Consider the following 14,038-nt stretch of genomic DNA (forward strand, 5'->3'; position numbering starts at 1 on the left):
GTAACCTGCTAATAGTCATCAGAATTCTTACAAATACCTATCGCACCTGTACGTTGTGTTGTTCTTAAGTTTCATTGCTAACGCTCCTCGCCGTCTTGTCCCATCGAATTACACTACTGCCGATTAAAAATGCTACACCACGAAGAAATGCAGATGATAAAAGGGCCAAGTATCTCGTGGCCGTGCGGTAGCGTTCTCGCTTCCTACGGCCGGGTTCCCGAGTTCCATTCCCGGCGGGGTCAGGGATTTTCTCTGCCTCGTGATGGCTGAGTGTTGTGTGATGTCCTTAGGTTAGTTAGGTTTAAGTAGTTCTAACTTCTAGGGGACTGATGACCATAGATGTTAAGTCCCATAGTGCTCAGAGCCATTTGAACCATTTTGATAGAAGGGTATTCATTGGACAAATATATTATACTAGAACTGACATGTGATTACATTTTCACGGAATTTGGGTGCATAGATCCTGAGAAATCAATACCCAGAACAACCACCTCTGGTCGTAATAACGGCCTTGATAAGCCTGGGAATTGAGTCAAACAGAGCTTGGGTGGAGTGTACAGGTACAGCTGCCCATGCAGCTTCAGCACGATACCACAGTTCGTCACGAGTAGTGACAGGCGTATAGTGACGAGACAGTTGCTCGGCCACCATTGACCGGACGTTTTCAGTTGGTGAGAGATCTGGAGAGTGTGCTGGCTAGGGCAGCAGTCGAACATTTTCTGTATCCAGAAAGACCCGTATAGGACGTGCTGAAATGTAAGGTTTCGCACGGATCGAATGAAGGGTAGAGCCACGGGTCGTAACGGTTCTGAAATGTAACGTCCACTGTTCAAAGTGCCACCAATGCGAACAACAGGTGACGGAGACGTGTAAACAATATCACCCCATACCATCACGCCGGGTGATACGTCAGTATGGCGATGACGAATATACGCTATGTGCGTTCAGCGCGATATCGCCAAACACGGATGCGACTATCATGATGCTGTTCAGAGAACATGGATTCATCCGAAAAAATGACGTTTTGCCATTCGTGCACCCAGATTCGTCGTTGAGTACACCATCGCAGGCACTCCTGTCTGTGATGCAGCGTCAAGGGACTGCAGATATGGTCTCCGAGCTGATAGTCCATGCTGCTGCAAACGTCGTCTAATTGTTCGTACAGATGGTTGTTGTCTTGCAAACGTCGCCATCTGTTGACTCTGGGATCGGGACGTTACAGCCATGCGAATAACATGCCTGTCGTCTGTACTGCTAGTAATAATAATTAGCGTATAGTATTGGTGGCCGGGAGACCCCTGGCGGGGTGATTCGGCCGCCGCTCCACAAGTTCTTTAACGCCACTACGGCGACTTGCGAGTGAATGAGGATGTAGTGATGATGAAAGACGCACAACACCCAGTCAGAGGCAGAGAAAATCCCTGACCCCGCCGGGAATCGAACCCGGAACCCCGTGCGCGGGAAGCGAGAACGCTACAGCAAGCAGCGGACTCGACTGCTAGTGAGGCCGTTGGGATCCAGCACGGCGTTCCGTACTACCCTCCTGAATCCACCGATTCTATATACTGCTAACAGTCATTGGATCTCGACCATGGCGAGCAGTAATGTCGCGATACGATAAACCGCAATCGTGATAGGCTACAACCGACCTCTATCTAAGTCGGAAACGTGGTGGTACGCATTTCGTCTCCTTACACGACGCATCACAGCAACGTTTCACCAGGCAACGCCGGTCAACTGCTGTTTCTGTATGAGAAATCGGTTGTATGCTTTCCTCATGTCAGCAAGTTGTAGGTGTCGCCACCGGCGCCAACCTTGTGTGAATGCTCTGAAAAGCTAATCATTTGCATATCAAAGCATCTTCTTCCTGTCGGTTAAATTTCACGTCTGCAGCACGTCATATTCGTGATGTAGCAATTTTAATGGCCAGTAGTGTAGTTCGCACCTGCAGATACGCAACTCAATTACCAGATTCAAAAAGCGGGCTGCCTTGACGCTTTCCAGGACACGCCGTGTCAACGGCTTGCATCTACGAATTGACGCTTTCCACATCACAAACGAAGCCCATATCGAGCACTTGTAGAGTGTGTTACAAGCTTAGAGAGCTGATCTGTCCACTGATGTGTGTCTGTTTCGATTTTTCTTAAGATTCTTGCGTAGCTGTCTTTTCAAACCGTGGAGGTACTTACGAATAACGCCACCCTCACCCTCCCAAACTCCTTGGAAAACAAAAGGGCGGGAAATGTTTTCTTCATGTTATTGCTTCTGACCACGACTTGATTAAAACAACCATCATTAATGTTTTTGAAGAAAAATTGGTAGTCAAAGGATTAAACAGCACACAGTTCGATTTGAAGAGTTGTACATCGTGTAGAATGTTTACCACATGGACACGTGAGAGAATTCCAGAAAGGAGTTATCTTGTTTGGACATGCTCACAACCACATCCTGACTGAAGCTGCACGATTTGTTGGTGTACGAATACAGACAGTCCAACTTGTCTAGAAGAAATGGTGTACCACTTACAGCCATGAAACATGGCGTAGTAAAGGTCTTCGCAAAAAGTGTTTACCTACAGTGACTGCAGATTTGGTCACGCGTTGCCAACGACAGGCCGTTTCAAGTACGACAGAAACTGCTGCTGTCAATGAATTCTCACCTAATTCAAACTGTTTCCGGGCTAATATTGTGAAATGAATTGCTTGCAATCGACTTTTACCACTGAGTACCTCGCAGAAGGCCATTGCTCACCACAGCGAGTCTTCTATGGGTCCAAAGCAACGCAAAACCTGTACAGTAGCTGACTGGAGGCGTACAACGTGGCCTGAAAAGGGTGTGATTTTGCCCCCTTTGTACTGCAGTGCAACCCACCACTTTTTCTCTGGCATACAGTGTGAAACCACAAGGGACCGTTCAAAACAATTCGTCGGAATTTGAAAGTGATCTGAAGCGGTCACGATTGCTTATGCTTTTCCGGGCATAGTTTGTAGTACACAGATAAAAAAAAAGGTCTTGCATCATCTCGGTTCCGAGAGTTCCGGAACCTATACAGAAAATTACAATAGACATCAACATAAACATCATTTTTGCCATTTTTATTGCTCATGAAAACCACACAGTGCATGTTGTACCACCATACAGAGAGACCTTCAGAGGTGGTCCACATTTCTCTACCCTCTGGTACCTCTAATACCCAGTAGCAAGTCCCCTTGCATTAATTCAAGCCTGTATTCGTCGTGGCATACTATTCACAAGTTCATCAAGGCACTGTTGGTCCATATTGTCCCACTCCTTAACAGCGATTCCGCGTAAATCCCTCAGATTGCTTGGTCAGTCACGTCGCTCATAAAAAACTCTTTTCAATATACCCCAGCCATGTTCGATAAGGTTCATGTCTCGATAACATGCTGGCCACTCTAGTCGAGCGATGTCGTTATCGTGAAGGAAGTCATTCACAAGATGTGCACAATGGGGGCGCGAATTGTCGTCCATGAAGACGCATGCCTCGCCAATATGCTTCCAAAATGGTTGCACTATCGGCACTCACGCATCGTACAGCCCTTATGGCGCCTTCTGTGACTACCATCTGCGTACGTCGGCCCCACATAATGCCACCCCAAAACAGCAGGAAACCTCCACCTTGCTGCACTCGTTGGACAGTGTGACTAAGGCGTTCAGTATGACCGGGTTGTCTCCAAACACGTCTTCGACGATTGTCTGATTGAAGGCACATGCGACACTCATCGGTAAAGAGAACGTGATGCCAATCCTGAGCGGTCCATTCGGCATGTTGTTGGGCCCATCTGTACCGCGCTGCACGGAGTCGTGGTTACAGAGACGGAATTCGCCATGGACATCGGGAGTGAAATTGCGCATCATGCAGCCTATTGCGCACAGTTTGAGTCGTAACACGACGTCCTGTGGCTGGACGAAAAGCATTATTGAACATGGTGGCTTTGCTGTCAGGATTCCTCCGGACCGTAATCCGTGGGTAGCGGTCATCCACTGTAGTAGCAGCCTTTGGGCGGCTTGAGCGAGGCATGTCATCGACAGTTTCTGTCTCTCAGTATGTCCACCATGTCCGAACAACATCGCTTTGGTTCACTTCGAGACACCTGGACACTTCCCTTGTTGAGAGCCCTTCCTGGCACAAAGTAACAATGCGAACGCGATCGAACCGCGGTATTGGCCGTCTAGGCATGGTTGAACTACAGACAACACGAGCCGTTTACCCCCTTGCTGGTGGAATGAATGCAACTGATCAGATGTCGGACCCTCTCCGTCTAATAGGGGCTGCTCATGCTTAGTTGTTTACGTATTTTGGCTGGTTTGGTTCAAATGGCTCTGTGCACTATGCGACTTCTGAGGTCATCAGTCACCTGGAACTTAGAACTAATTAAACCTAACTAACCTAACGACATCACACGCATCCATGCCCGAGGCAGGACTCGGCCGGCTTGGGCTGGTTTAGTTACATCTCTGAACAAAGGGACTGTGTCTCTGATAAAACTCCCACAGTCAACGTCTACCTTGTGGATTTCTGGGAACCGGGGTGATGCAAAAGTTTTTTTGATGTGTGTTGGATACCACCCGTCAGGGCCTGCCGGAGTGGCCGTGAGGTTCTAGGCGCTACAGTCTGGAACCGCGAGACCGCTGCGGTCGCAGGTTCGAATCCTGCCTCGGGCATGGATGTGTGTGGTGTCCTTAGGTTAGCTAGGTTTAAGTAGTTCTAAGTTCTGGGGGACTGATGACCTCAGAAGTTAAGTCCCATAGTGCTCAGAGCCATTTGAAGCATTTTTTGAACCACCCGTCTGCTTTCACCCGTGACGTAGTTGCGCTGTGTCGTGGTATGCTGTGTGACGTTATCGAGTGTTTAAAAAAATAATGGAAGTGAAATGTTGTTGTAAGGGCGCGGTACTGAAGAGGTAGCGTGCTCTAGTAGTTTAATTATGTGGTTACGATGTGTTTGTGAGGTGTGTAATTGATACAGTCTTCGTGTTGTGGAGTGAAGAAATTACGTGGTGGCACGATGGAATATATCGTGCAGCATGTTGTCATATAAAACAGAATATGTCGTACGATTGAAAATGTATTCTTACGTGCTCGTGTAACCACTGACCAAGTGAGAGGTAGGTGGACCAATATTTATAAATAACATTAACAAACACTGATCCACAGAATGTTAACAAACACTTATCCACCTAACTTCTCCCATTATTTAATTAAAAAACCTTGATCGGCCTACGACGTTTAAGGGAAACTATTTTCTCGTGGCTTCCGCCATTTTGTTCTGTTCAAAAATGGCTCTAAGCACTATATGACTTTACATCTGAGGCCATCAGTCCCCTAGACTCGGAACTACTTAAACCTAACTAACTTAAGGACATCACATACATCCATGCCCGAGGCAGGATTCGAACCTGCGACCGTAGTATCAGCGCTGTTCCGGACTGAAGCGTCTAGAACCGCTAGGACTCAGCGGCCGCTTTTTGTTCTGTCCGACTCATCATTCATAATGTTTGCTACAAATCATTCACATCACATACAGTTACCAACGGCAATACAAAGAAAAAACAGCGACCGATGCCGTAAGAGCACTTTTATTCTAGGATTGAGCTCTGTGCATGAACCAGAGACTGCGATACCGGCTTTTATAGTTATGGGCGGGAGGGGTTATTAGTATCCTGATGATCATGATGTGTGGCTTGTGGGGCGCTCAACTGCGCTGTCATCAGCGCCCGTATAAAGTCCCAACTTTTCCGCTGTCCAATTTCTTACACAGTCCAGTCTAGCCACTGTCACGTATGGTGATGATGATGACATGATAAGGGCAACACAAACACGGAGCTCGCGGGCAGAGATCCCTAATCATTCCGGGATTGTTTCCTGGTCTAGGGTTGAGCTATATAGGTGAACTGGATATTAGGATACCGGCTTTTGTAGTTTCGGAAGCGTTTAGTTGTATCTAGGTCTGGTCTTGTTGGGATACCGGCTCTTGTAGTTGCGGGGAGGGATAAGGGTTTATTGGTATCGTCCTATAGGGCTGAGCTGTATAGGTGAACAGAAAATTGGGATACCGTGATATTATGGTGTGTTTTGCAGGTTTTATCGAGTTTTACTTTTGGGCAGTTTCAAGTGTTTCGCTTTTTGCAGTGTTGTGTCTTGAACGGTGTTGTTGTCTCTGTTAATGAATTTTTAGTTCGTGCTCGTCCCAAATTCTCTTTTTCTCGCGGCTGTACAACTAATTTCACTGGGTTTAGTCAGTGTATTGATTCGCATGGAATTTGTATTTTTGTGGACGTTAAGATCAACGTTTTGGCCACCTTGTTCGGCCCACTCGAAATAGGGATTTTCGGCACGGTGGTAACATTACTGGCCAAAGCAGGCAGGTGGCAGATGGTGTCCAGGTCTCTAGTAATCCTGTTGTGCCCCCTACTGTGGTGTGATCACGGAGGGGCGCGACATGGACTCGTAGGTGAGTAAAATGATAAAGGCTCCCTATACGCTCCCTCCCCCCCCCCCCCCCGCCCCCACCCCCTTTCTTGCCCCGAAATTCGGCAACACTCTCAGTGGCACACGCCCACGATTGTTGATCACTTTAAAATCTACCTGTACAGAGAATGCCGCGACGAGAGACCTAGGTACCTGCAGGCTCGCAACCACTTGACACTTGTCCGTTCTGGCACGCCTACTAGTAAGGTGGCCAGGAGCCTATCACGGGTTTCCTCTGTGCAGGAGCATTTTTAAAGTATTCAGCTAACGTGGACGGATGGCACGTAGTACTGCCGATCTGGGATCTTAGAGGGACCCTTTGCGGTTTTATTCTTGCATATGTCAATGTCGCATCCCTCCATGATCACGTTACACAGGGCACAGAACTGGAGGGCTGGAAAAGCATACGCACCTGTTCCCGCTTCGGATCGCGTTCATATATCCTCGAGTGATTTTGATTTCCTCAATGCTTTATAAGTTTCGTCTTCTCTCACCTCTACATCTGTACACATTTCACTTTCTACCTGGAGGCGAACCTACCGAGGAACAGTAACTTATGACGCTGGATTTGAAAAGTGCGGCGCTCAACTCTCAACGAGATAGACAGTTTCCGTAATCTATCGAAATTAGTACTGCACAATGCCAGTACGATTCATCTCTAGAGAAAACATCCCATTCTCTTCCCCATACTTATCCTGCCATAGTCTGTGCTCCGGCTATAATACATCATATCCTTTTACTCAAAGGCTACTTAAACAGAATCTAAAGATCTTCACGACGCAAATTTTGCTCCCATGAACTGTGGTCCCAGTTCCGCTTCTTTTTTTATGCTCTTTGTGAATCATTGCACCCATCACACCTCCTGTTCCCACACTTGCGACTTACAAACCAGCCTTCCACATCTACACACACACACACACACACACTGTAAGGAGTGTGTCAGAACTCATCGTTACAGCCGCTCGGTCTTAGGCGTCATGTCACGGATTGCACGGCCCCACCCGCCGGAGATTCGAGTCCTCCCTCGGGTATGGGTGTGTGTGTGTGTGTTGTTCTTAGCATATGTCAGTTTAAGTAGTATGTAAGTCTAGGGACCGATGACCTTAGTAGTTTGGTTCCTTAGGAATTCACACACATTTGAACATTTTTCTCCATTACACTGAAAACAACATAGTCAACTTGTGTAACCAGTCAGATATCGATAGAAAGAATCTGAGGGCGACAAGTGGGAGCGCAATTTTAAGCAGTGTTGTGAGACCTGGACATTATTAGGAAATATCAAGTAGTTTATCCGCAGACAAAACGCTAGGACGACCACTTCTCGGTGCATCTGTCACTGAACCCGCACTTCGAAATGTGTTAATCAAATTCGGACAGTATCGCGATGTGGGAGTGTTGTCTCCGAGAAAACTGAATTAAATGTTTGACGAACTGTAACTGCGTATTTACCTCCAGCTTTGAACACTTGTTCGACTAAAAACACACGTTCTCCAATGGTTAGCGTTGTAACTGTGACAAAAACGAAACAAACGAACAAATGAACTAAGCGTTCACGTCAACACGTAACGACACACACCAAGGATACTACTGACGCTGGATGAGATAAACGAAACAGTGGAATGTTGGGAGAGTCCACTTGCAGGGAAGTAACCCAGGCAGGCGGACAATCATACGCCACGCACGGCTAACAGTCATCGTCACTGCAGAGAGACTTTTTGAACACCCTATATTTTGATACGGTACATACTAATCAGTATTGCACTCAATCACTATCCCCAAAATGTACATTTATTATAGTACTATGTATTATGAGGCTTTCACGTCCGCCATGCTTTCAGTATACCGTGCAAATATTGAAACTCCAAATCGCGTGGAATTTTCACTCAGAATAAGCAATAAATACACTACTGGCCATTACAATTACTACACCACGAAGATGACGTGCTACAGACGCGAAATTTAACCGACAGGAATAAAATTCTCTGATATGCAAATGATTAGCTTTTCTGAGCATTCACACAAGGCTGGCGCCGGTGGCGACACCTACAACGTGCTGACATGAGGAAAGTTTCTAACCGATTTCTCATACACAAACAGCAGTTGACCGGCGTTGCCTGGTGAAACGTTGTTGTGATATGCCTCGTGTAAGGAGGAGAAATACGACCCGCACGTTTCCACCTTTGATAAAGGTCGGTTGTAGCCTATCGTGATTGCGGTTTATCGTATCGCGACATTGCTGCTCGTGTTGGTAGAGATACAATGACTGTTAGCAGAATATGGAATCGGTGGGTTCAGGAAGGTAATACGGAACGCCGTGCTGGATCCCAGCGGCCTCGTATCACTAGCAGTCGAGATGACAGGCATCTTATCCGCACGGCTGTAATGGATCGTGCAGCCACGTCTCGATCCCTGAGTCAACAGATAGCGACGTTTGCAAGACAACAACCATCTGCACGAACAGTTCGACGGCGTTTGCAGCAGCATAGACTGTCAGCTCGAAGACCATGGCTGCGGTTACCCCTGACGCTGCATAACAGACAGGAGCGCCTGCGATGGTGAACCTGCCGCCCGGAGTGGACAAGCGGTTCTAGGCGCTACAGTCTGGAACCACGCCGCTACTACGGTCGCAGGTCCGAATCCTGCCTCGGGCATGGATGTGTGTGATGTCCTTAGGTTAGTTAGGTTTAAGTAGTTCTAGGGGACTGACGACCTCAGATGTTAAGTCCAATAGTGCTCACACCCAATTGAACCAGGCAGGAGCGCCTGCGATGGTGTACTCAACGACGATCCTGGGTGCATGAATGGCAAAACGTTATTTTTTCGGATGAATCCAGGTTCTGTTTACAGCATCATAATGGTCGCATTCGTGTTTGGCAACATCGAGGTGAACGTACAATGGAAGCACGCATTCGTCATCGCCATACTGGTGTATGACCCGGCGTGGTGGTATGGGGTGCCATTGGTTACATGTCTCGGTCACTTCTTGTTCGCATTGACGGCACTTTGAACAGTGGACGTTTCATTTCAATTGTGTTACGACCTGTAGCTCTACCCTTCATTCGATCCCTGCGAAACCTTACTTGCAGCAGGATAATGCACGACCGCATGTTGCAGATCATGTACGAGCCTTTCTGGATACAGAAAATGTTCGACTGCTGCCCTGGCCAGCACATTCTCCAGATCTATCACCAATTGAAAACGTCTGGTCGATGGTGACCGAGTGACTGGCTCGCCACAATAGGCCAGTCTCTAGTCTTGATAAACTGTGGTATCGTGTTGAAGCTGCATGGGCAGCTGTACCTGTACACGCCATCCAAGCTCTGTTTGACTCAATGCCCAGGCGTATCAAGGCTGTTATTATGGCCAGAGGTGTTTGTTCTGGGTACTGATTTCTCAGGATCTGTGCACCCAAATTGCGTGAAAATGTAGTCACATGTTAGTTCTAGTATAATATATTTGTTCAATGAATATCCGTTTATAATCTGCATTTCTTGTTGGCGTAGCAATTTTAATGGCCAGTAGTGTAAGTAGCAGAAATACCGACTACGCCAAAATAGAGCGTAAACCGACCTGAGATGCGTGCCGTAGGTGGTGTGGGGTGCCCTGGTGTTTGAACACTGTGGCCGCAGGAAGAGGAGTAGAGGATGAGGAAGGGAAGGAGAGGGACAAGACGCAGCCGGCTACAGAAGTAACTGCAATAAACCGATAGCACGGCCGGAGCCTGCTGTGAAAGCAGGAAAGCGCTGAGGGGAAACGTCCAGCGGTGTGGAAGGACGGCAGGTGGTTCGCAGGCAGCTGGCCTTGTACAGCCGAGAGGCAGGCGCCCGCCGCAGATCACCACAGTAGCCTCGCAGGTAGGCCGCTCTGTTCGATCCGTTCCCGGAACCAAAGAGCAACAAGACTAGTCCAGTGAGGCTTCACTCTGCTCTCTTCTGTGAAGACTCCTAATGCTCGGAGTCAGTTTCCACTGCACTAGGCACTGTCTGCTGGGCATCAAGCCCAAGTGGAAGAAGATACGCCTATACATAAATACTCCATGAGCCACTGCACATTGCAAGGCGAAGGGTACATAGTAAAAATATGAACAGTTAGAAGGAAGGTGAGCGTTGGCCGTAATATTGATGGTTTATTGACAGCAAAATGGATGTGATTGAAAATCGATTTTGCTGTCAATAAACTATCAACATTACGGTGAACGCTGACCTTCCTTCTAATTTCACGTATATGGTCGTTGTGCACACAGAACTCTATGGAGTCGCCAATGTATGAATAGTTTTTGATGTTGCTGAGCAACAGTCATACAAAACTTTTTAAACGGACGCGCTGCCATTTGACTGTGCTCCTGTTTATTTAATTATGACCCACTACAATACAGTCAAATGCCGGTGCGTTAATTTAAAAATCATTGTTTGACTCTTGTTCAGCAACATCAAAAACTGTTTACTGGCTTTAGTCAGGCATTTGAGGAAGTGTTTGAAGACCAACGGTTAAAGCAATCGCAGGAAAATGGCATAAAAGGCCGAAACCTGGGTCGTAATTAAATAGACAACAATACAGTGAAATTGCAGTGTGTTCATTTAAAAAATATGATGAATTTTCTGTCGTGTTCCATTCACGTAATGGGAGAGGGGAAAATTACTGTCTATATGTTTCCGTACGTGCACTAATCTCTTTCTTCGCTAGTGAACTCTACGCAGTATATAAGTTGCTGGCAGTATAATGGTCGCACAGGTTTGGTCGCCAGCTCCAAAAATAGAAAAGCCGTGCTCAGTGTTGCACACTGTCCAGAGACATTAATGTGACCACCTGTCAAAAGCCTGAACAGAGACATTTTGCAGCGAGGAGTGCTGTGCGATGTGCAGGAAGAGCGTCAATATGGTACTGGAAGGTACTGACAGGGATGTGGAGCTATGGCGACTCCCATGTCTTGTCCAGCTGCGGTAGGTTTCTCAGTTAAGGATCCATGGAGCGAACAGCTCGATCGAGACTGTCCCACAAATTCTTGATTGCAACCCCATTGGACATGATCTGACCCTTTTGTAATGCAGCTGGTTGGTGGATTGATTTGGGGAAGGATCCAAACAGCAAGGTCATCAGTGCCAACGGATTAGGGAAAGATGGGGAAGGAATTCGGCTGAACCTGGCATTTGCTTGAAGTAATTTAGGGAAGTCATGGAAGGCGTAAATCATGATGGCCGGACACAGGCTTGAACCATCATGTTCCCGAATGTGAGTCCAATGCGCTAACCACCGCGCCACTTAGCTCAATCTGGAATTTAGTGTGAAACCAATTTTGGTTCTGGTATAGATTCTGGAACGATTAGGGACCGTTCAGAATCATTCGACGAAATCTGAATGTGATCCAAAGCTTCTTCAGCCCCCTCATTTCACACTCTCCTGTGGCGCGATAACGGAGTGGTGCAACATTCACATGTGTATGAAGAATAAAACACATCCACGGATCTTTCCTGGGCAAGTTAAAATTTTCCTGTCGGAGATTTCGACACCCATTCAGTTGAGCAGTGCCTCGTAGCTGCTCTAGCGCCCACCTAAACGCTGTCGAAGGGGTTACCTGCCCTGCTTGATAAGGGCTCCAAATCCTCTAACACTATTCTGGAATTGGGCATACTAGCGTCATATATGTGATTTCCTTTACAGATGCATCGCGTTTTAACAGAACTCTTCAAACAAACCGAGGTCTTCCATTCACCTTCCCTAATACTGATTTTAAGTGAACGTCTCGTTTCATGTGCACTTCTTGGTATCACCCTAAAATACCTATACGATACAATGTGCTCGAGATGTTAACAAACAATCTTCTGGTCAGACATTATAAAATTCTTTCTCTTTGTTATGTGCATAGTTTTACATTTATCCACATTTTGATAGAGCTGCCTTATTACACATAGTTCAAATTTTTCTTTCCACAGTTTATTACGCTCGTCAACGACGTCACTTAGCCGTATAAAATCTCATCGTTATCAAATTAATTTGTAGTGCTGTCGATCCAGTCTCATATTGCGTTTATTTATACTGCGAATACTGGCGGCCCTGTTACGCTCCCTGGAAAACACCCAATGCTACTTTCGATGATGTGGTACATTCGCTGTCCCATATAACGAAATGGTTCTGTAGTCAAACACTAGTAAGTACCCATGATTTTTTAAAGAGTTAAACTCTGATGTTTATCACGGCATATCTACCGAACAATGTGTCGGACAGTGCTATCATTCGCAAGTATATTCAGCGGTACGTGAGCTTCCTGTCTGCAAAATGAGTTTTTCGAACAGAGTTAGTAGTAAAGAAGTAATAAATTAAGACATAGTGCCTGATGCTGAAGTATTACTGCGTAAACAGAAAAAATGTAGTCCGTGATTATTTTTTTCCATTTCATTCTTCTGTTTGCGTGTGTGTGGGGGGGTGGGGGTGGGGGAGGGATCAGTGTTGGAGGGGCAAAGTCTGCAAAATATTTGAAATGACGTGGAAAGATTGTAGAAAATCCGTGTGTCCTCATTCCCAAACAATAGACGAATGTAGTATGGGTGTTCATGACCTGTAAGTTACGATACCGCAAGACTTTAATACTTGGCTTATTGTGTCAAACCCTTAAAGCAATATTGCAGCTCTTAGTGAACAGATTACAACAAAATTTTAAAGTTTGAAATTAGGTCAGTAAAATACAAACTGAAAATAAAGTATTTGTCTCTGGAAGCCTCAGATAAACAACCCTCAGGTGGGCCAGCGTTTTTTAGCCATATAAAATACACACTGCTTTGCAAAACTTGAGGGTGAGTTAGATAAAGCAAGATAACACATTAACTACTCGTTTGAAATGAATGAAAGTGCGGTAACAGTGGTAACACCGGTTCCCGGCAGATCACCGAAGTTAAGCGCTGTCGGGCTGGGCTAGCACTTCGATGGGTGACCGTCCAGTCAGCCAAGCGCTGTTGGCAAGGGGGGTGTACTCAGCCCTTGTGAGGCAAACTGAGGAGCTACTTGATTGAGAAGTAGCGACTACGGTCTCGGAAACTGACACACGGCCGGGAGAGCGGTGTGCTGACCACATGCCCCTTCATATCCGCATCAGTGATGCCTTAGGCTGAGGATGATACGGCGGCCGGTCAGTACCGTTGGGCCTCCATCGCCTGTTCGGACGGAGCTTAGTTTAGTCTAGAGACAAAATTTTGTTGACTACACCCATGGAAGGATCATTGGGAAACTGCAAGAAGAGTGAAGCGTGGCGACTGTAGTGCACGAGTTTGCTGTTGTTCGGAGCGTTGTTCCAAGTGCACGGGACCGTTCGGAACCACAGGCACTGCTGCTCAAGAGAGAGGAAATGGTCGACCACGCTCAGCTACAGCAGCACATGACCGCTACATTGTACAACGTACAGAAGGGAACCCAAGTCAAACAGCGGGTGCAACTGCCACCACAGTTGTGTTGCGACTGCATGTGTGTGGTCTCCTTGTCTGATACGAAAAAATGGCTCTGAGCACTACGGGACTTACCTTCTGAGGTCATCAGTCCCCTAGAACTTAGAACTACT

General features: G+C 46.8%; 1 protein-coding gene across 2 annotated transcripts in view; it reads right to left on the reverse strand.

Annotated features, from left to right (window-relative positions):
* The window catches only part of LOC126284535 (uncharacterized), a 374,399-nt gene that overhangs the window by 257,635 nt on the left and 102,726 nt on the right, over positions 1-14,038 (reverse strand). The window lies entirely within an intron of this gene.

This window comes from Schistocerca gregaria, chromosome 8 (genome assembly GCF_023897955.1).
Source record: "Schistocerca gregaria isolate iqSchGreg1 chromosome 8, iqSchGreg1.2, whole genome shotgun sequence".
NCBI classification, from domain to species: Eukaryota; Metazoa; Arthropoda; class Insecta; order Orthoptera; family Acrididae; genus Schistocerca; species Schistocerca gregaria.